Source organism: Toxotes jaculatrix, chromosome 3, assembly GCF_017976425.1.
Source record: "Toxotes jaculatrix isolate fToxJac2 chromosome 3, fToxJac2.pri, whole genome shotgun sequence".
In the NCBI taxonomy this organism is placed as follows: domain Eukaryota; kingdom Metazoa; phylum Chordata; class Actinopteri; family Toxotidae; genus Toxotes; species Toxotes jaculatrix.
Window position 1 is genome coordinate 4,475,186 of NC_054396.1, and position 24,462 is coordinate 4,499,647.

Sequence of the window (24,462 nt, forward strand, 5' to 3'; positions counted from 1 at the left end):
TAATGATTAGAGCCCCCCTCCACTTCACCCAGCTCTCCCAGCCTGCACACTGTGTTTGTGAACAAAGCCACCTGTCTGCCAGGGTCTAAGGCTCCGAACCTCAGTGATGTATGTGCATGTGTGTAAGTGTGTTTTAAGCCACACAATAAAATGCAGCGATAACTTAAAAGCGAAAACAGTAAAAGCCATGTCGTCTCCTACAACCTGAGGTGCAATGAATTCAACCTCGTTGTGGTCACTGCTGGAAATCTTTCCCACACAGGAAGTGATGAATCATAACTTAAGTAATGCAACACAAAAGTGTTGTTCCAAAAAACAACAGGGAAATTTGCACTGAACCTGCAGCAAGTCACACAAGTTAATACGCTACGACTGGCTCTGCTTTTATGTGACAGCTCAACACAATCAATCTGTGTTGAGCTGACTGATTGTGTTGCGGAAGAACAACACAATAAATCTGTTGTTCTTTCGTAATAAAAAACCTTCTTAGAATTCAAGAGTTGCAGAGTCTTCTTGTAGCTAAACAGTTCTGTTTAGATGCTTTGTTCCTCACCAAAGCCCACTGTGTTCATCCTTTAGGTCTGACAAACATGTTAAGCGCACAGCTGATTGTTTATGTCCACGGTTGCAAGCTAGTGCTCTTTGTCTTGCCTTTAGCTTTGGCTGCTCCTGTGCGACATTTCTTGGCAAACGGCCATCAACTGTCGGCTGGTGAAATCAGCGGGAATGTGCATCCCATCACCTGCATACTCATGTGGGTACATACTGGAAGGCAATACCTGCACTGTTGGTACATACCTGCCAGCAGTGCAGGTATTGCCTGTGGTAATGAAATACAGTGCACAGGCAGAACTGGACTTAAGGGCGATTTAAAATGCTAATACAATATATATTTTTAAGACAAAAATTGAGAATGAGTTTAAAACTCAATTTAAACCTGTTGTAATTGAATGGTAGGGTGGTGGTGATAAACTGATATACTAAAATATTTGACATAGTTGAGTGTATTATACTTCTTCTACTGCTCCCAAACTGCAGCTGCAACTATTGCGACAGCTGTTGCTCCTACCACTAGTACAACAACTGCAACTCGGCAAACTCGTGCTACTACCTGGTTTGGGTAATATGACAGCATTTATATAAACATATAATGATGATAGTGTGGTACCTCAGACTGTTGTGGATAATGCTGCTTATCTACAAACAGTTACTGAATTCATTTTCCACTGTACCGTGATATATATCATTATCACAGTATAACTTACATATGCCAGTTCCATCCATATCATCTGCTCTTGTGGCTGAGCATCTAACATTATGGCTCCTTCATATACTGCTTATACTACTGTTATTTTCAGGAACCCATCACAGCCAAGCAGAGCCAGCAAATATGGCTGAAACCAGTATCACTGTATTTGTGTATTTTCCAGTATAGATACTGAGTGTAGGACATAATGGCACATTTCTGCAAAATTACATATGAAATAATCGAAATTATTATTTAATTATTGTTTTTGTGTTATTTATTACATCAGACAACACTTTTAATACATGTAAAACTAAAACCTCCAGTGTTAGTACTTAATTACATTTTACTTCATTAAAAAAAGTCTAATTTCTTAGGCAGTACAAAAATCAAGCCCAGAGACTTTCTGTTTAAGAAAGTTTACATAACAGAAAAAGTCTAAACCATGTTAAACCACCTTTACCAATATGAAGAGCCACGTTAATTTAACAGCTCCATGGAATTTGGCTTGCTCTCCTTATAACCACCAAAGTAAAAAAAAAGAAAACTGCCAGGATTCTGCTGAAATACCTAATAATGTTATTACTGCATTTCAACACAAAGCCACCTGTCTGCCAAGGCTCTAAACCTGTGCAAATTGCGTGTGAAGGTGTGTGTATTTATACTTGTGTGTGTGTGCGTGTGTGTATTAAAAGTCTGAATCATAAAAAATCCATTTCACCCAGCTGCCCTGTAGCACATTAAATACAGCTGCAAGTGGGGGGGAACAACAACACTCAAACTCATTTGATGCCACCTGCTTGACTACTGTTGACTTTGAATGTGATATCACAGTTATTTGTGTGTAACTGTGTGCGTGTGTGTAACTCTGTGTGTGTGTGTGTAACTGTGTGTGCACAAATGTGTCTGTGTTTGGGCCTAAATCTTGTTGTCAAGATCCCAAACTGAAATTTCCAAAACAAAATGTCTGTTTTTTGGTTTGAACTGCGCAAGTTTGCTCTTCAGTTCTGGTGTCTCATTATTGAAATGCTGTTTTCAACACGCTGATACATCTCGTCTGTGCTAGCCACTGGAATAAAATATCAGCTATCAGCTGCTTTAAACCCACAAGGATCTGTATCAGCCTAATCTTGTCTGATTGCTATTTTCAGGGTTGGTGTGTGGTTTTTCAGAGCATTAGGAGGGAATGAGAAAGGAGGGATGAAGAGGGAGAGGTGGCAAACTGTTTAGCCAACAAGGCAGCAACCGCCGTCGGTATCGGTGAGGGGTTGATTGTGTGATGGCGGGGGGTCGGGCTGGCAGCGGCGGCACACTGAGTTTTGTCCCACGCTGAAAGTTATTCCTGGGTCTCCCCTCTACGTTCCACAGAGGCTGGACTGTAGAGCTGCCACAGGTGGCTTTCACACGCCTCCACACAGACTGTGTGTGTGTGTGTGTGTGTGTGTGTGTGTGTCACCCAATGCAGAGGTATGCGCAGAATCTCGGCGACCCACAGAGCCGTTGACAGCAAGGAATGCGTCAAGGTGTGTGTGTTTTACGAGCACAAAGGGTTTTTTTAAACAATGCCTTTAGCGTCTTGGCTAGAACAATGCAAACCAGTCAAGGTTATCGTCTTCCTCCTCATCACTCTCATCTAGTCAAACACACACTTAGCCTATCTGCAGCTGACTGCACCCATGTGGAACCTGACCTTGTGTATGCGCTGTATGTATGTCGTGTGTGTGTGTGTTGCATGATTTGAATAGCATTGCTTTCTTACGAGGTTATCTGATTGAGGCCTGTTTTCCAACCACCTACAGTGTTGTTCAGCTTTTATAAGCGCTCACCACATGTAGCTCAGAAATCACAATAAAACAGACCTCAGAGCAGCTGTTGAGCCGAACAAAGTGGAACAAAGTGACCAAAAACTACTATTAGACACTTCTGCAACCATTTTTTCACTTTTAAAATATATAGAACGGAACAAATTACTGACTGTAGTGGTGAGTTCAGCTCAAACAAGAAATAAACCGCCCAGGCAGGTGAGATTATGTTTTACCTCCAAAGCTAATCCTTTTGTTTGACATACTAAACGTTGTTTGTTTTATGAAGGTCTTGTGATAGGCATCATTCAGCCATGTATAAACGCAAAGCTGCCTCAAGGAAATTCCTCAAAAATAAATAAATAAATGAAGGCCCATATCTGTACTAGTATGTGTCTATTAAACACTTCTATAATGAAGTTTAGAAGAAGTGTCAATTTGATCTTCCCCGACTTTTCTGAGGGTTGCAGGATCAGTAAGATGCAAACAGTGGATCATAATACACATCAGCTACATTTACAGATTGCACAGCTCATCCAGCTCTGTGCCGATCAGCACACCTCTGCCCACCCTGACAGCAGCCACACCGCCACTCCCCCACTCACTCACTCCGCTAGCTTACTGTTATCCATTAGCCTTTACACTGCAGCTAAAACACCAAACACAACTGCTAACAAAACTTTCTGTCCTTAACTCACAGTGACCAACACAAGTTTGTTTACAGTGTCTAATCCTCCCACAGACAACTCGGCTGGCGGCTTCCTATTGGTTCTCCAGTTTCAATTTTTTAACTAGATGATAATTCATAAGCTGGGGGAGGGGGCGCATATATTTCCATTGTATTGTATTTTGCATTGCTTGTGGTGACAAATCCCACAGAGAATTATCACCTGAGTCTGCAATTTTCCTAGGTTAGAGTGAGCCTTTTTTGCTTCTTTTAGCTTGTTGTTTTGGTTTTCACACCCAGAAACTCAGCACTTATTGTCTTGTCTTGCATCCTTAGCTGCTACAGTTGGTGTAGACTTAAAGCGCTCATAGCAGAGTTAATATTGGTCTTTAACAACTCCAAATAAACCAGTGTTAATGTTTATGTGTTAGATGTGTCAGTAGGAAACTGTTTGCTTGAATAGTGTTCGTGTTCTGCTGCCCACAAGAGGCCTAACATACAAATGAATGCAGCTTTAAAAAGTAAAAATCTGAACTAACCCACCACGTCTTTTGATATTTATATTCTAACATACTGATTTGTTTCTAGGAAATTCCTGAAAACCAAATGCAACTGCAATGGAAACAGATGCAATATGTAACTTACTTTCAGTGTTACAGCAGTCGCTCAGCTATGATTAAAAAAAAAAGAAAAGTGTTGACTCCAACATATTTCTTGGGGAAATTCTTGTGTATCTGAATGAGCATGAACCTTGTCGACTGAAGGCCTGAGCAACCAAACATTATCAATACAGTGAGTCCAAGTGATCAGCAGAAAGCAGGATTCTTTGCTTTTTTTCGGTCCTATGACTGTGTTAGTGAGACTTTCTGGTGTAGCAGTACTTGTTTCTAGTAAAATTGCATATAATATTGGGAAATCCTTCTTTTTTGTGATTTGTGTGAACTAACCCTTGAAAAAAAAATAAAGAAAAGAGTAAAAATAAAGAAAAACAACTATTACTGTGGTCAGTCTGACCACAGTAATAGTTGTTCTGTAACAGAACTGCAATTGTCCTGTCCCCTGCTGTGAAGTGAATGCTCCTGTCGCAGCAGAAAAGGAGGCGATGGAGGATGACAGTGGACAGAGGGAACATGCCTCTGCCCTCAGATAAAAATCAGCTCCTCTCCTTTGAGCGCTGACAACACTGAAATCTTATACTTCCCACGACACAAGAATCACTTCGCACAAAACCTTCAGTTACCCAACAAGTTGTAACACGTAAAACCTAACATTTCCCCCCTGGGGGAATGGCAACGCAAATCCTTTCTGTTGTTCTCCCATTCTTTTCTTTTCTTCCTTTGTTTCTTTATTCTCTCTCTCTCTGTGTTTTTTACTCTCCCCCCTCCCAGCGGGAGCAGCTTGTTGAGTTTATATCGTCCTTGTCGATGTCCAACTAGTGCCTGAGGCAGAATAGCACAGAGTGCACAATAGACAGTGTGAGAGCACCAGGAGCCAGTCTCAGCAGTTGAGAGCAGCGGGATGAAGTGTTAGATATCTGAAGAGGTTTACTTGATAAGCAAATAAAGACTTTTTCATTGTGATCCCTGAGACTGACAGCTGTAATGACAGAAGGTTCCCTGCAGGAACACATCAAAGACAGAAAACCACAGCATGTCTCAGTCAGCTGGCTCAAGCACAACAGTCTATCAAACACACACACACACACAAAAAAAAAAAAAATCAAATGTAAAATATCTCACACCTAGATCTTTGTATATTTCCACAGTCGGTTCCATCACACTCTGAAAGAGAAACATTTGCAATAAATTGTCTCACACATTGTTCAATTGTTGACAGCGTTTCGTGACAGAGCTCTTACAGTAAGTTTCCAACCTGCTGTGCTGTCGTGTTAAGACAAGTGTGAACCGATGTATAAACAAATGTTTGGGGAAATGTTTCACAGTAAGCAATATTTGCACAGGGATGATAAAACAATTCAGCGCTCTGTGCCAGCTAGTGCCTGTCTGCCCAGAGGGGCCTGGCTCAGGCTGATCACGGCAAGACAGAACTGACACAAACTGAATCTCATCTCTAAATGATTTAAAAAGGAAAAAAAAAAAGCCTGCTTATGAATGACCTGGTTTCTGTTAACCTGAACCTCTGATTGAGAATCTGTGGGGCGTCACTTCGCTTAGATTAAGTACGTCCGAGAAAAGTTTCGTAAAATTCAGAGCAGAGTTAAACTTTGCGCAGAAGTTCAGTTAAGGAAAAACAGAAGAGACAATTATTAAAAAAGAAAAACAATTATGTCTAAAAGCTACATTTAAAAGAAGGTGGCACTCTCATCCCTCCACACCCCGTCTCTCTTTCATTTTTCTGTACTGACCTGGTATGGCTGAGCGGATGTGAAGAGATCCAACAGCGTTCCCTGACTGGAACAGAGCTGCTGACACAAGTCATAGTGAGTGGCTCTCCCTCACCAGTAACGCCTGTCTTTTCTACTCTCCTGTTACCCCTGACCCAACCAATCCCCTCCTCCCCCCCATCTCTTCACTCATGAGGGTAGTACAAAGAGCCTCTTCAAATCCCACCGTACAGGGGCTTCATTTGCATAATTAGCATGCGGTTGCGGGTAGCCCTCACTGCAGCCCCGACGAGCACGTTACCGATCAAGAATCAACCCACCAACAGGTGTGATAGCTGAGTGATAAGAGCATTCATTAGCTTCAGACACTTTCGCACAAAGTCGGCTTTATCCTCAGTGATGATTTCCTGGAAACGTGACCAAAACTGAGGAAAGCGGGGTCAGAGTAATGACAGAGCCATGATGTACAGGCCAAAGAATGAAAGGCAACATGTAGGCAAAAAAAAATGAGAATCAAATTCCATTGTTACTGCTGTTTAATATAATTATTTATAAAGAAGTGAGGAACCTGTCAAATTTCAGCCAGTCTGTAGCTGAAAGACCTTGATCATTAAAGCAATAGCACACAAAAAAAAAGTCTTTACTGATGTTTTTTCCTTTTTAAAACCTGATATTGTTCTCTTTTTTTTTGAATTTTTTGAATCAGTAAAAAAGCTAAAAACTGTTGGAAGCTGAAGTAGGTTGTCATAAAGTGTAATTTGTCATAATTAACTCAGTAGGCTGTGATTATTTTTGATCGAATAAAGAAAAATATAAATAGCCTCGTTCTTGCAACACACACGTTTGATGTTGGCTCTGGTCCATTTGTTTTTATTTGAGGTGGTTGCAGTTACACTACCTGCTTCTGTGGCAATACAGCTACGACCGCATTCTCTCAGTAAGCTGCAGATCATGGTTAACATGCTGTACTTTGTTTCTTGTGTGAGATTATTTTGGTGTCGTGATTACATTCAGCTGTACTGCCACTATCTTCTGTAAAGCCCTGTCTCCAGTCTGCCATATTGTCAACAACATAGTGAGTGCTGACAGATGTGTTGTATAAGGAAGTAGGGAAGGTTACCTGAGTTGGGTGCAAATGAGTAAGGACATGTCTGAGGTGTGTTATGCAGGGCTTTCACATATAATGACAAGAGCAGCTCTGAATGGAGCAAGGCCATTATTTACAATGGAGAGAGAGGCTGTGCAAACCACTGCGATGAGAACAGCTTGGTTTTTTTTTATGATTGGTTTAGAGACGTTCAAGCTAATTTAACCCCAAACTGACCCCCAAGACTTGTGTCCACAAGCATTCACTGTAGCGTTATACAACACTGCTTAACGATCCAACCGGGGTTTGAGAAAAAAGAAATATATCCGAAATCATCATGGGGATACCATGTTAGAACAGTAACATTATAACTGTTCACATGAACACACGATAAAAATCCTGGTTCTTCCATTTTAAAACCTGCACTCGAACCATGAGCGCCAGCTGCATGTGTGTGAACACATCCGCCTGTGCAGACACCCAGTATTTTATAAATAGAGCTGCATGTGCATCCACTGTCTGCGTGTGTGTCCGTCATGGGCCTTTCATTGGCACTGACTCTGAATTATGTGGTGTGTACTGAGCTCAGCTTTGTACATGACTGTGATCACCGTGGGAGTGATCAGGAGCCCTAAGTCAGAAAATGTATGGTTATATGGAGAAATATGCCAACAGTCAGATGGATGAACACCCCAGAGGAGTCTGCTGACCACACGATGCATGCTTACTATTTTTAGTTCTACCAGTATATACCGTACATGTGAATATGCATTTTCTCTAATCACACTGAACAAGAGCCATCTGAGATCCCACATACAAGTGGAAGTCGCCTCTGTCAAGTGCTTCCTGTCCTCACAGCCAGACCAGACGGTAAAGTCACATTTCCCCTGGCCTGTTTTGGTGCTCTTCACCAGAAACACTGCTTGGTTTTTCAATTCATAGTAAAGAAGAAATACTTTAATAAGGTTGAACCGTGGCAGAGATCTCAGTTCAGACCAAACTGAACTCAACTCAATTGAAACGCAGACTCAAAACTCTCAAGCTTCAAAGATAGACAGATTTTTTGCTTGGTTTACACGCCTTTTCATACTGTTTGTTTGCTTTTCCAACACTTAACCTGGCTTTTATTTACCACTACCTGACTGAGTGTAAGAAAAGTTCAAGAACAGGCATACGATCACACTGATGGCTGATCAAGTCTCAAAAGAATTGTGCGCACATGTTTTTGGATCTTGGATTTTTTTTTTTTTTTTTTTGTTTTATTGGAGAGGTTGGTAAGACGTCCACACTCGCACACGCACACACAAGCAGCAGCAGACTCAGTTCTTGAACAAAGCTTCCTTGCGTTACTGACTGGGCCTCATTAGAGAATGAGCTCTCAGGACTAGAGACACAAAAGCCTCGCTCTCTTCTCCTTTCCTTCCCCTCTCTTCCTCTGTTCTCCTGGCCTTTTGATGTCAAGGGTACTGAACCATAGTGCACAGTCCAAAGAATAAGCTCATCAAGAATACACACTCAGTTTCCTCATTTTTTTTTATCTTGTACTGAGTGTGTGTTTGTGTGTGTGTGTGTGTGCTGAGAAACGAACACAGAGAGCTACAAGCCCTGATAAGGTGCTGTTGTTCTGTGGTCGCTGGTCAGTTCATCACACAAAGAGCAGTGTTGGGAACTCCAGCGCTGCGATTGAGTGATAGAGACATCACAAAGACTACATTTTACTCCCCTTTTCCTTTTGGAGTTCAGGGGCTGCCCCACAGAGGCCCGCCTACTGCACACACACACAGACACACACACACAGCTCTAACACATCTCTATTTCACACTTCAAATTTGTCTCATACCCAGTGATGCAATAAATACTAGATTAATAGCACAGGAAGTTGAAGTTACACATGAAAGAAGGACCCACCAAAGAAAGAAGAACAAAGTGTGATGCTGATTCATTCACACACTTTCATTAACAGGCAGTGACGAATTAGTTGATAAGGATTTTTACTGTATAATGACAACGGTTTCTGTTTATGTTGAAAAGATCATCTGTATTGGAAAAATGGCAGATATTGTAAATTTGAGTTAGTTATTTTAAGAAAATAAAAGTTATACGTGAGGACACGTCAGGGTTAATTCCTAATCCAAGTTATGTGTTTGGGATTTTTTTTAAAAAAAAGCATATTCACTCATCAGAATACACAGAAGACATGGAAGAGGAAGGCAGTGCAATCTACAGACGTGTAGTGTGGCAGCAAGATTAAAAAAATCAACTCAAGTTTGAGAAAGAAAAACAAAGAAAAAGCAGCAAAATAAAGTAATAAAGTGAGTTAAATTTAATGGAATTAGATTCTAATCCTGGTTTTACTGAGGCGATGCCATTCATCAGCAGGGTCCTCTTTTTTTAATGCTCAGGTAGAAAAGAAAGACACTGAATCTGACAGTTTTTGTACTGGCCACCTATTTTAATGCTGGCATTGGTAGATACCATAGAAGAAATATGGGGAATTACTTTGCCAGAGTAATCAGTGATTATTTCAAGATCCATCAATCAAGAACTTACTAATACGCAGCTCATTCAAGTACATGTGCATCGGTTAAATACACGTTGTTTTTGGCAGTTGTTCTACCAAATAGCAAATTTCCATTTGATTTGGATAACTGGATACTGACCAGCACCCATCATACAGGTGTGGCACAAGTTTAGCCAAACAGAACTCATCTGCAACTTTGCTTTTTGTTTTTACCTTTTTAAAATCCCCCCTGCAATAACTGATCCTTTAAATGATAGAATGATTATTCATCATTATCATTGCTAACAATCTACTGATTCGAATTTGAATCTTAATCAGAACAAACACGTAGGTTTTTTTTTGTTTTTTTTTGTCGTGGCAGTGGTAGTGGTCTGAGTCACAGAGTCATCCCACTTTGACAAACAAAGAACTGAACTTTCCTCTGAATTCTACTGACCAACAAAGTTTAGGGTTGTGGTTTGTTTGATGCACCTCTTAGCGTGCGCTGGCTGAGCTTCTACAGAACGGACGAGGGCAGAAAGAAGCAGCTACATGTATCGTCACATAGCTCCAGCCCACGCTAGGGAGCATTCAACTCATAGTACTGAGGTGCACACTCACAGTTTAAACCATGTATCCACTGATTATAAGGCTACTTACCCTACAGCAGCATGCGCTTTTGCTGGTTAACTAAATAAACAGAAGAGTTTTATTTTCTCATCTTTGTCAAAGTAGGACAAGAGGATGATTTGAGGAGCAGCTCTGTCAGATGAAGCAGCACGTGCAAAGCAAAAGGACAGACACATTTGGAAAAATGGTAAAACTTCTGTTTTATACAAGCAACGTGTATTTGTGAGGGTTTTAAAAGACACAGAAATATCAGTGCACAGAAACAAGGACTTTTAAAGTGATTTCTAACAGATTCTGAGGCCTGTGTGCAGTAATCTTCCCAGTCAACAGGTATGTGAACTGAAGTAAGTGCTCAGTTTGAGTGGACACAGTGGGCTACAGCTGCTGTGCTGCCTTAATGCACTGCTTTCAAGCTCAGACTGTGATTTTCAGTAGAATTAGTGTTACGGTGTCAACGAGACAAAAAAACAATATGACAGGACAGCTCTTCCTGGTTACACGTACACGGCTCGGTATTTTGTTATTACTGCATGTGGCTTTCCTCATCGCTGCCTGAACATCTGCAGCTTGTGGCCTGTTAGTAAGTGGTATACACGGTGAGGCTTAGTGCTCAGTAATTCTCCTAGACGCAACAACAAATCACTTCTCCAATACACATCATCTAAACACATCTTATCATTATTAAATCTGTTGAAGGAACAGTGAGCACTGTGAGATGTTTTATGTAGTATACAACAGTAACTGTTTGATCAGCTACGTCTTGATGCATGTGCACAATACAAACCAGTGGGAACCCACAAGTAATCATTCAGCTCCATAGCACTACTAGTGGTAAAAAAAAAAAAAAACTCCAGAGGATTCCTTTAAGTACGGTCTTAGCTTCTTGTTCCTAACTTTAGTTTTACATTTTGCGCCATGTTTTGGCTTCAACTACAAAATACTGTATTTTCTGTCAGCTACAGCTACTGGTTACAAATCAGGACTCTTCATCCAAAACATAAGATCATGATTTCACAGCAGCTGCTGACCTCATGTGACTCCATGTTTTGCGTGTATTAATGTAAGTTTTCGCTGCCCCTGAATGTGGTTTCTTGCTGGGAGTGGGTGGTGGCGGTGGTGGTAATGTTTGCTTGCCAAGAGCTTCAGCCATCGCTGTGTTTACAAGACAAGAGGTTAGAATCCACCCTCTGGGCAGAGCTACTTCTTCATCCTCTCATGTTGAACCGAGGGCAAACTGGACGCCACGGTAACTCACTATAGCACAGTGATGTTACGAGCTGGTTAGTATGCTCACTTCAGTAGAAGTTAACATTGGTGTTGCTTTCCACTGTGGGTAAAGGAATGAAGTTTAATGCACAGTGTTTCTTCTACAGTGAAGTAAGTGAACAGCTGTTAATGCCAATGTTGGCTCTGCAGCAAAAAAAATGTTTAAGAGTGATGAAAATGAAACGTTACACAAATATAACATGTCTGCTGTGTTTCCATCCTGCTCCAATACGCCTCAGAAGCCTTGCTCTCTCTCTCTCTCTCTCTCTCTCTCTCTCTCTCTCTCTCTGTCCACTCTCTCTCTCTGTCCACTCTCTCTCTGTCAAAGGCTTTCTAAATAAGATGTATAAATAGGCTGATGACACAACTGCACCCTTCACAAAGACACTGAGGAGAGAGAAAAGAGAGGAGAACAGGACTCTGGCTTTAGTCACGGCTCCTTTATTCTACTGCTTTTCAGAAGCACAGGTTAAAAAGCAGCCATTTTTCTTTTCATGCCTCCCTCCCTCTCATCCCTCTCTCTCTCCCTCTCTCTCTCCCCCTCGCGTTGTCTGAAACAGGTCGTCTATTGTGGCGGCTAGCGAAAGGCTACTGTGGCATTTATCAGAGAGGAGGAGGAGGAGGATGGGGGGGGGGGAAGACAAAACACACTCCCAATAAAGCGATAGAACAAGAGAAAGGGAAGAAAGGATGTGTATGAAGGCCACTTTTTTTCTCTTCCTTCACAAAGCCCTCCCACCCCCCCATCCCTTTCCACCCCCTGCTCCTTCAGGCTAGCGCAGACAAAGGAGGCCCAACTCTCACAATGTGCTCTCTCCTTTAGCCCGGCACACTTTATATCCTCACTCCATTCACTGATGCTCCTTGAGAGCACCCACGTGTGCACAATGTATGTGTGTGTGAGTGTGCGTGTGTGTTTTTATGGAGTTTGTAATGGTGGCGGATGGAGGGGGTCTATGTTTGCTGAGGGTCTTATAGACCAAGGGGCCAGGGCTCTGAGGTGTTACTATGGAAACGCCTTTGAGCAGTAAGGAACACAACAGGTGATTCTGCTGAGGGCCTGTTCATCTCAGCATTGAGAAACTGCAGGAGGTCTTAGCTCTGTGTGTGTGTGTGTGTGTGTGTGTGTGTGTACATGTGTGTATAGCTGCTTATGCTGCAAACAACTTAGTACCATAGGTCTTAACCAGCTCCAATAAGCCGGAGATCATGTTTGAAGTTGCTTGCCGACCGCCGTAATGACACGCTGTCTGGCTTCGAACACAGGCCCCGACCACAGACCTGACTACACAGATGATACATCCACAGAGTGTCCGAAAATAGGAAAAACACAGGAGGAACACTGGTGGGGGGAAAAAAATTAAATCGAGATATGCTCCATTTACCCTTATGTTAGGGTTTATAGAGAAATCCATTCAAATCGCAGTGCCAATTCAAGACGCAGAAAGAGAGGTGAGAGCACGGCCACGAACAGGAAGTAAGAACAGCGAGCAGGCACCAATGATTATTAAAGGAATAAATGAAAATATATATGTTAAGCAGCTATAACCAATGTTTTTTATAATATCTACGTATTAAATGACAATGTGACAAAAAAAAGAGATCGCTCAGAGTGATGAACCCACAGATGAATCTGCTGCTCCCCTCAGCTTTACAGAAGTTTACAGTGAGTTTCAGCTCATTGTTTAGCTGTCCGGCCCACAACTTTAATATTTTGGTTCACTCTCACAACCCTCAGAGTGAAGTTTTGGGCCACAGCAGGCAGCTGTTTTCAGCAAATGTGCCCTAAAAAAAAAAAAAAAAAAACCTTGAACACTACCTGCTCAGCACAAACCTGTGGCTTTTGCTCTTTTCAGCTACTAAAACTGCTGTTTGCTCAATTAAAAGACAGGGCTCGGATGTGAAATTTAGAAAGTGATTTCACATTCACTACAGCTAGGAGAAATACTGTCACAAAGTAATTTTAATTACTTGGCAGTTGCCCCTCTCAAGCCACATAATTAGGCTACTGTAATAAGCGTTCTGTTTAATTACATCATAAAAGTTACGTAGGTCGGTTTTAGCTAAACATCTAAACCCTCGTCTCATCAATTAGTCTAATGTTCCAAAACAAATCCAAAAGCAAACCGTTTAAGATCATCAGCCTTGCTAATATTATCTTCGCATAAAGAAAATGGAACCATCAGAGACTAACGTTACTAACGTTAGAGCCTTAATGTCACTAATGCAGGGTAATGAACAGTTTGACCTATGGTCACGTAAGCCAATCAAGAGTCTTACCTTAAGGCATGTGGGCAGTCAAAAACTGACCTCCCACAGACAGCCCTCTTCCACCCTCGTCTTCACACTTCATCGCACTTGTCAAGCACTATAACAGTGTGATTAGGTTTAAATTATCGTGGTTTGAGTTAAATGCTTAGATAAGGCTAAGGGAGCTTTGCCATCATAGTTACAAACCATCATGGTAAAGGTTTTAAAGCAAAACTATGGGTCAAAAACAGGAAACAGTGCTCTCTCATGCTAAAGTCTGATGTATTGTTGACCATGTTATCCATCTACTGCACTTTCCTCTCTACATGGGCTTTACTTCCAGTTTCCTAGTTTAGAATCCGTGGAGCACTTTCATCGATGCTACAAAACCACAGATTTATTTTTAAAGACAAATGAAGAAAATGCCTTGTAGAAAACTGTATTTACTGTTGTCTTTATCCCTCAGGCAAGCGGAGACAGCTAATGGTTAAAGTACTCGTGAAGATCCGGCTGATAAAACAGGATTAACGATGTTCTTGTGTCTCTTTGCCGTCAGTGAACTGTCACAGAAAAAGGCTGGTGATTTTCTATATTTGCTTTCTTAAGAATTCCATGAAACGACCAAAAGCAACGATAAACTAACAAGTACTGTGCGACATATCCTCTTCCTCTGAGCCACAGAGCTCCGCTGTTGTCCAAAAACTGTTAAAAACACATCAGTGAGCCACACTGTTGCACTGGGTGACGTGTTCCTTTATCACCACAAACACGCACAATGTCGTTTATTTGAACTCAGTCCCGCATACATTATCCTTCTGCCGTAAATACTCACTAGAGCACTGAATGTGGATGAACCCAATTCTGAAATTAGTCCCCAACATTTCTCCTGCTTGAGAAATGTTTGCTAAAAGTTACAGAAGCTACAGGGACCAGCTCTTTTAGAAAATGACTGAGCCTTTTAAGTGAAACTACTGTTTTTAAAGCTCTTTTAAATTTTCATCTTTAACTACAAGCTTCTGCTTTTTCATTTCAGTGCCTTTCTTGTGAAACACTATTTGTTAGGGAGGGAAACTAAACATAGTTTTGTAGTTTGAGGAGAAAATTCACGATTCTTTAGAGCAGGCTTCTTTGTTTTCGGAGGTGACAGGCTGATAAAGTGGTTAAATGCCACATTCTGAAATTTATCTGGGTGGTTTCTCCCTCAATTGTGTTACACTTCAGCTAATGATAAAAGTAAGACACATGAAAAAGAATTAAAACATGGAAAGAAATCCTTATCTGCCTGCAGATAAACAGCAGAGAGCTGGCTAAGAACAGCAAATAGAGGAAGTATAATAACAAAAGTTTAGGGTTTGTAACTGGCATTCTGTAGCAGGACAGCATATGAGCTCATACAGCCCTCATCTACCACCTCAGCTTTCTTTCTTTTTTTTTTTCTTAATCAGATATACCATACTTCATGCTTTTTCTGATCATTTCCTTCGTGACTTGATCACTCATTATTTTCATCTAGGAGCCGAGAGTGGCAGGGGACACATAACAGGGGCAGAGATAAGTTATCTCACTGCGCGGGATGTGAAAATGAGCGTGTGATTTTCAAGAAGTTATCGTGTTCAGATGAAGATAAAATGCAGAAAAGCTGCTGTTATATCCTGTGAGGTTAGAAATATGTTTCACATTACTGAAAAAAAAAAAAAAAATCACATGTTGAGTTTAAGGAGGCATCACTACAGAAGATGTAGTTAGACGCCTGTTTTTTTGTTTTACTTTACTGAAAAAAAAAAGAGTTATCAAACTCTTAAACACACCATTAATGATAAGTAACAGTCATATTATAGTTCAAAGAAGTATTACACACCGCAAATAGTAAAGTCAAACAAGAAACCAGCTTATACAAAGCAGGCACACAAAGACCTACTGTCGCTTTAGATTTCGCAGATTTTGAAAGGAAATGCAAATCATGCCACTGGACTACAGTGGCGCAAACAAACGGTCTCTGGTTATTTGCAAATGACCACACACACACATACATGCACACTTTACAAACAGGTGTAGAGCATGAGTCTTGTGTTTTAAAAAGAAAAAAGTGTACTTAAGGTTTCATATTGCAACAGAGCAGCATTATTGAGCCTAAGGGAAAGTCATGTAAATGAACCAGGAAACTGTTATGTTTTTATTTGTGCGCGCAGAGCTCATATATCAATAGAGTGTTTGTGAATTCCCTCGATCGGCGCAGAAATAAACAAATCAGCTGGAAAGAGGATGGCAACAAGCTGACTATACCTTTATCCTCAGTCTTGGCGAACAAAAAAAAAACATCTGTTTGTTGGCACTTCTCTGATGGCCATGCAAATGTGTGGGTTAACACTGAGAAACTAGTAAAAGGAGCTGAAACACATCAAAAAGCAAACAGAGCCTTTTTGTCATTGTGGCAGAGTATAATGTCCAACTGTCTGTAACTGTATTAATTCTATTTATGACATAATCATTTCTTAATTATGTTTAACAGTCATGTTTTTCATTTGAGCTCTACATTTATCATGATCATAGCAACACTAAATTCTCAACAGTATCATGTCCTTTTTATTCTTTTCTCTCTCTGCGGGCTCAGAATCGGAGGCAGATTATTACTGCGTATAAAGCATATAAACTTGCTTATTCATGTCCTGTATGCCAAACAATACTGGGCTGTTATGTGACAAGCATTATGGGAACAGTGAGACAAAAGAAACCTGTAGTTATGGCCCTTTCACAAAGATCAGAACTTGAAACACACCACATACTTCCCAACAAAAGCTTCCCTCTCCACTCTGTATTTAATGAAACACACCTTAGTCTTGTAGGAGCTTGTATTCTGACGTTGCGTGCTGAATGAACACACGTGCACGCAACACAGTCGTGTTGCGAACACACACAGGGAAAGTTCAGAAAATTCAAGTGCTGTGTTTTGGGGTTTTTTTTTTTTGTTGTTCTTTTTTAGGGATTAAAAACTGTTTAAAAGTGGCATGAGAAACGCAGGGCAGCGCTCGAGGATGCTTCCGTTCTTTCTTTGTCCAAACTGATTTACAGCTGTTGATAAATAGCCTGCCACAGCTGAGAGCGCGGGCTTTACTCTTGCATTATTAACGCGTTATTATGAGCTTATGACAGCGTTCACGGACGAGTGAGTGCACATTCAAAGCACAGCTGGCAGAACGTAAATGCACCATGCGTGTGCAGGACAGAATGAGATCTTCTAACTAGTTATTTAAAAACCTTGTTTAATCTTCAGCTTTATAAAAAAAAAAGGAAATCTAAACCAGTGGATATCACTTCCACTGGGTTAATCAGTTATCACATGCTTTAACAGTGCGTCTGGCTCAGAGACAAACACATGAAAAGCCTGTAAGAGCTTTAAGCTTCTGAGCAGAGAGGCAAAATAAATAAACTGTTAAAGAAGAGTTTGCTGCATGTAAAGCAGGAATCTTACCTTGAATGTGTGTGTAGATGCTTACACGCTTGTGTGTGCACGGCTGCTGTTGTCTCTAGGTGTCCCTGAGAGTGGCTCATCACCAGTATAAGACTTGCACTTTATCACCCGCCCCGTGTGAGCCACTGTGTGTCGTCTGTGTGTGTGTGTGTGTGTGTGTATAAGTGTGTGTTCCCTCTGCACTTCCTAAAGTCGTCCTTTTTTTTTTCCTCTGCCAAGGCAATAAGTGGAAAGTGTCTTAAAAAAGTCCCATGAAGAATGAAGACAGGAGGAGTTGAGACGAAGCAACAGGAATCAAAGAACGGTTCCACCTTTGTGTTTCCTTCACAAAGAGATGAACTCTAACACCTTCTCCTGACACATTTAACATCTCCGCTTGTAATTGCTGCTCCTTCTCACCCTGTTTGCCTCAAAGATGAAAAAAAAATCTTTAAATAACTGAAGATGAGATGCACCTTGGCACTGAAAAGATGACCAGGAAGTTCTCACCTCAGTCATTCTTTAAGAAGAAAAAAGAAGAAGAAAAAGCACCGCTCTCTCAGCACGTACACTAAACGTACTGGATTTTGTGTTTGTGGTATTGATGTACAGAATCAGCGAACACTACATGTTCACCGGTCACAACGGCTTAATATGAGGAGAACAGGCTGTTACATAATGCAAAAGAGGGCACTGCCAGGGATAGAAGCTGACTCTGATATCACGCTCTTATCAGGGAAGTAGTGAAGAATTAACTTGAATAATCTCACTTTATCCACTTTTAAGGCGCAGAATAGAAGAGGAACAGCATAACCACCTATTACGTCTGAACACAAACATGGATTTAGAGAGAGTAAACTCATAACTGACACCACAAGTAAGTACGGCATCGACAGCATCTCTGAGCAACAGACCATCGCTTTAAAAGACAGCTGCGACTGCCAGTTACTTTCTTGATTTGTTCACTGTTTGGTCAGAAAACTTCCCAGAGCCCAAGGTGACATACTCACAATTCATGTTCTGTCTGACCAACAGTCTAAATACAACAATATTCCGTTTACTATCATATAAGATAAAGTCTTAAACTCGTCACATTTCCAGAACTGCACCCACAGAGTCTTTGATCTTCTCACTTGAAAAATGATGACGGTTAACTGATTTTCAGATTAATTTCCTGCTGATCAATAAATCAACTAATCACAGTGCAGTAAGGGTAAAACTGCTGACCTGCAGCCAAAGATGTTTAAAGACGTTTTCTTTTTTCTTTAGTTAGCAGCACATTGTCTCCTCAGGGGGCTTTTTTTCTCTGTTAGAGCTGCTTTCTATTTAATTTGGGTATTCAAGTTTAACAAACAGTAACAGATTTCAAGCTGAACTGGAGTACTGTGAGCACCGACACCAAACTCTCAGTCATGATTTACCCATGTGTTCCTGAGCCTGTGTTCTCACGGTGTTCTACAGGTGTCAGTAAAGATGGAGCCTGGAACAACGTGCAGAAAAATTTCAAATTGAGAGAGATTACTTTCTTAATTCTAATTTTAAAGGCTCTTTAAAACAGTACTCTGCAAATGCATTTTGCTTCCAACTTATTTGTCTTAGCCTGTATTCTATCTCTTGTGTAACAATATTCCTATGCTGGCCTCTTGGCCAGGTCTGCCTTAAAACAGAGATATTAATCTCAATGAGACTTTTTTAATGTGAATGAATTTACATCTCAATTAGGGCAGGGGAAAAAAAAAGGTTGAAATCATTATCACAATATGTTCCAATTTTTCACAGAAAAATAAATTACAGTACAACTCTGCAACTGTATGAAAAATCAATTCTAAAATAATTAGGGCTGCAGCTTACAGTTTGTTTCAATTTTCGATTCGCTAGTCAAATATTTTAACTCGAAAATATCAGAAAAAAGTAAAAACAATTCAGTAAATCCTCACGCTGGAGAAGATGAGATGATGATGGATGGATCGATCAGAACTGCTGACAACTTGTCAATAATCAATTAACCGCTCAGCTCTGTAAATAATCAAACTGATATTCAAAGCAATGAACTGTTACGTGAGACCAAACTCTTCACGTCCAAAGCAAAAACTTCAATAACTCATCTGTCAATTTTTTTTTTAAATTTGCCACTTAGTCAGAGTCCAGACTAAGAAGAAGGCAACAATTATTATTCTAACAGTAACATGATATGATCATATTATCACAATATGATTCAGGTAATAATAAACAGTGCCTGTGAGTTACTGCCTCTGTGGACTGTGAGCATGTTTATCAGTCAGTCAACCAGCTGAGTGTTTTCACGTTCACAGTCCTAGTGATTCTTCTAAAGGACACAATGCAGCGAGAAGGTTTTTATTTAAAGAGATCACAAGGCTTCCCTGAACCCAGCATTGTTCTGTGTGATTGGCTTGGCCTCACACTGCGCTAAAGGAGAGGCTGAGGAGCACACACACACATACACACACACACGTACAGACACACTATTATTCTCCATTGTGGTGTTTCTCTGTGGACTCCTGGTTCAATAGGATTCAGAGAACAATGTCCAGAGGATATAGGAGGTCAGGAGGAGAGAGGGGAAAAAACCTTTGTCTGGTCTGCTGCCCGTATGGAGACATCGGATGTGTAGGAAATAGTGCGAGCACACACACACACACACACACACAAAGAAAAACAATACAATGCCACAAATTTAAACGCCTAATGGAAGTATAAAAAATATGATTGAAATATTGAAAATATTTCCTGATACTAAAAATAAAAGGTAAGATGGAGTTGATTAGTTTCTATATTATAAACACTGCGGAGTGCTTCACGGCAAACACATGGCTGCTTCAGGAAGAAGAGGGAAAAGGAAATAAAAGAGACTGCAAAAAAAAGTCATCCTTTTCTGAATGTTTTCTGTGTTTGTTTATTTCAATCCGTGGTTGGTTGGTTGGTTTGTTACGGTCCCAGCTTGTGCCTCTCATGTATTACCATTACATCCCAGTCACCAAGCTAAGCATCTGATTTTCCTTTTGTGCAATTATAACAAAGCGATTTCCCTGCAGGGATCAATAAAGTTTTTTCTGATTCTGAGAAATAAATACCTGACAATCCAGAAGGTCGTATAACAACACCGCTGCTCTGAAGGTATTTCAAGAGTCAAAAACACTATGTTTGTTGAATGAAGAAACAAACTGAGCAAAGAGATATATCATTTCTGGCTACCGGTGTGGATTAGGAAAAAGTGGCTCAACTTTGGAAACGGGTTAATAATCTTTTTTATTGTGTAGCGGATGCTGAGAGTGTTAGACAGCAAATGTTGTTAAATGACCTTCTGTGTTTTTCAAAGATAACAGAGGTTTTATTTTTAGAAAAATCAGATGCTTAACACTGGGACTTGAGTATAATGGTAATATGTGAGGGCACAAGCTGGGGCTATAGTAAACTAACCAAAGCTTGAGTTCACAAAAAAATTTGGATGCCATTTTTTTTTTTTTTTTGCAGAGCCTCTCTTTTCTTCAGTTTCCCTATTTTTGCTAAGCAGCTGTGTTATAATCTATAAATCACTCCACCCTGCTCCCAATGCAGAAAATGATAGACTCCACCTTACCTGTTTCTGCTGGAGTTCACTACAAGTTAATTATGATTTAACACACACTGGATAAACAGTACTTGTACTTTTTTAACACCTTGACACCTGCCAGCCAATCATAAACTATCATAAACTAAGACATGATAGAACTCAACCTGAACAACAGAGAGAGAGAGAGAGAGAGAGAGAGAGAGAGAGAGAGAGAGAGAGAGAGACAGTGAGAGCCCAGGTCACCTTTCCTACATGAACCCATTCACCTGGAAAGACAAAGCTCTGAAGGAGAGAAAGGGGGAGGAGGACAGGGAGGGGGGCAGAGGTGAAAGGTGAAATGCCAAACCACTCCTTGAGATTATCCTCTGTGTGTGTATTTGTGCATGTGTGTGTATGCGTGCATGTGTGTCAGATGGAGGGGGGCCAGTATATACTACACACTATACAGTGGTGTTGACAGAGAGACTCTTTTTTTACACCTGCACTGCTCCGTCCTGTTCACCGCTGTGGAGAGTTGTTGCTGGAGATGCAGTGTTACAGTCCTTCAACAAACCCAAAGAAAGAAAGAAAGAAAGAAAAGAAAAGAAAAGGAGTGGTAGCAGCAGGGGGTGTGAAGATGGTAGCGAAGGGGCCAATGAGGAAAGAAAGGAGACTGACGGAGAGAAAGGTCAGGGACTCCCCACTGACGGACAGCTTTGTATTCAGCCAGCCACTGTAAAGACAAGAACACAAACACACACACACCCAGACACACACTCGCACAAATCTACAGCCTCACTGTTCAGCACGGCCTCCGCTGTGGCAGAATGCCCACAAGCTTTTACATACATCATACTCTGCGCTCAGACCGGGACGTCACCTCTGAACCGGACCCAGACCTGCTGTCTGTCCGTGTGTCCGAGTTCGTACTGAGGGTATCCTCAAAGACAGCCTCACTGTTGAGCCGCATTAGACACACACACACACTTATTCCTGCCTTTTCACATGCTGTGGACCCCTGAAGGACCTTTGGGTGGGACCCTGGGCACCACTGACAACTACAATATCCCCATGCTTTGTGCATTACATGTAATAAATGACAGCTCCTGTAAAGTAAGCATGACTTTCTAACGCTCGGCCTTATCTAAACTACATTTCCAGATAAGTAACACCTGACAAGATGTTACTCAAGTTCTTCCTTCGTGTTATTTTTAAAAACATGACCGCTCACACAACTTTACATCATCGTGAAACTGTTGACGCCTGTACCTATTCTCGGTGAACCTGCTGATATCCGCTCATTTGCATCTGCCAGCAGAACTGACATCATCATCATCACCTTCGTCACCATCATCTTCATCACCATTACCCCCCCCTCCCCCCTCCCTGGATAATTGTGTGAGCTGCCTGCCATGCAGAGCAGTGCAGCACTGTGCTGTCAGACACTCTCTTCTGGCACATTCAGAGGAAAAAATAAAGACGTCACGAGAGAGAGAGAGAGAGAGAGAGAGATGGGGTGTCTGGTGGAGGTCAGTGGGGAGAAGTTGGGTCAAGTTAGAATAAAGTGGATGGTGTGACAGGATCATGAAGCAGAAGTGGAAGGTTTTGGAAGTTGGAGAATTTGAAATCCATGCCCCCCTTCTTTCTTTCTTTCTTTTTTTTTTTAGCTGATAGTTTGATCTCACTCAGCAAATATCACAGGTCCACACCTGAGGTTTAAGTGAAGTTTTCACAGCAAATGTTGCATGACGCAAAGACTGGCAGTGAGTGCTAGTGTGCGCAGCGGCTCCTAACACCTGAAGGATTTGTTAGTGACACAGCTTAGTTTTTACATCAAGTGCATTTAAAGCGTGATGACACTGAAATGTGATCAAGCCTCTACTCACCAGTCCCCGTGCGCCCTGGGCTCTCCACGAATAATAATAATCTAAACAATTAAAAAAAAAAAAAAAAAAAACTTCCGTCCTCCCCTTCTTCCTCTCCCGCTTTAATTGCTCACCGCATGCAAAGCACGGCGGTTTGGGACAGAGGCAGCTCGGTTCGTGCGCTGGAGTTTCCCTGCTCCCGGTCCTACAGAGTGGACAGAGACGGGCGGTCGCGGTGGGTTTCGGTGAGATGACGGTGTGGAGCAGAGAAAGAGGGAAGCGGAATAACAGCTGCCGTGCGTAAATGTTGTGGAGCCGGAGAGCGGAACTCTGCGCTGTCACTTACTCACTCCCGGTGACTTTCTATCTACTGCTCTGGGTTTCCAGCAGTCACCGTCCGCAGCGCCCTGCCGCTCACCTCCCACTTAAAGGGAGAGGGACTGATTTCCAGGTGGTGGGGCCAGAGAGAGAGGGAGAGAGAGAGAGAGAGAGAGAGAGAGAGAGAATGAAAACCAAAACAAAGAGTGAAGCAGGAGAGAGAGAGTCGATAATCTGTTACTTGCACCTTCGTTATATTTACACACAAACTGTCTATTGACGACTATTGATGGGTTAGTACCTATCAGTTGACAGTGTCTTCTCTTCCATTGCACCAATATCCAATCCAGAGATGCCACAGCCACAAGTTCCCATGGAGAAGTCTCCAAATGTCTTAGGGACTGTGTAAAAATTATTGGGGGTGGAGGCATCAGGAGGTCTTTCCCTATATTTATAATTCATGTCCGCCTTCCATTGTTAGATTTCTTATATAAAAGAGAGATGAGCACAGTTACATCATAAATCATGTGATAAATGTGTGTCATGGGTCATCAAGGTGTGCCAAGAATGATCAGTCTTTGGGGCAGGTGGCTTCTCCCATAACAATCAAATCAGTGGCGCAGGTGGAAGTTAAACATTGTAAAAGTTTTTATACTAACTAGTGTAATGAGATGAAATATAATGATCTTTACTGTGGAAGGTTTTTACCTTAACTGAGCAGTAACCCAGACAATCAGAGCTCCATTTGTACTGTGTGTTTTACTTTGGACATAAAATTCACCGACCCTCATGCTTAAAAAAAGAAAATGAATGAATAAGTAAATCTCAGATTGGCTGAAATATTACCATTATGCATCAAATGAATAAAATGTGATGCATCATTTGTTATATGTTATTACAGGAGTTGTACCATCTGAAAACTGTTATATTATATTAATCTTGATCTGTTTAAACAGTAAAACACAACCCTTTGCCCCGATCGCCAACCCAGTAATTCTCGTACACTCCCTTATTTTGTGGGCAGAGCAGATATTCTGTAAATAATTCTATAAAGAGTGAAAAGAAGCAAATCCTCCCACTGGAGAAGATGAAATTAGCAAATGTTTGGTAAATACTACTCAGTAAACGTCAGGTAGCAATTAGTTTTCTGTTGATCGAGTAATTGTTTCATCTTTAGTAACTAATTTTTCCAAACAAATTACAAACTCTGTTCTCTAATTGATCCATAACGGTTTCTATTCTCTGTGCAAAGTTTTGTTTTTATCTGTCAAGGTTTTGACAAGTTCACCATCGTAATATCTGCCACTACAATACTGCGAAGAATTTCATTTGTCCTGGTTAAAGCAACGAATAAATAACATTTCACAAATCTCTGTGTGTCTTTCCTGGAAAAATGGGCTGTAATCCACAAAAAACAAATGGGTACAAAATAAATGCCAATTCTCTTTTCTTGAAACATTTGGAAGAAAAGTTTTATTAAGAGTAATCA

At 41.1% G+C, this 24,462-nt stretch overlaps 1 protein-coding gene across 3 annotated transcripts in view; it reads right to left on the reverse strand.

Moving 5' to 3' along the window:
• The window catches only part of LOC121179270 (transcription factor SOX-13-like), a 41,579-nt gene extending 18,543 nt beyond the window's left edge, over positions 1-23,036 (reverse strand). For 2 of the 3 annotated variants that reach the window (XM_041034014.1, XM_041034012.1), the window contains exon 1: positions 22,677-23,036. The gene's annotated coding sequence lies outside the window, so the exon portion shown is untranslated. Of the gene's footprint in view, positions 1-17,261; positions 17,305-22,676 lie in introns of those variants that run through there. The other variant, XM_041034013.1, reaches the window with a different exon arrangement.
• Between the last annotated feature and the right edge of the window lie 1,426 nt (positions 23,037-24,462).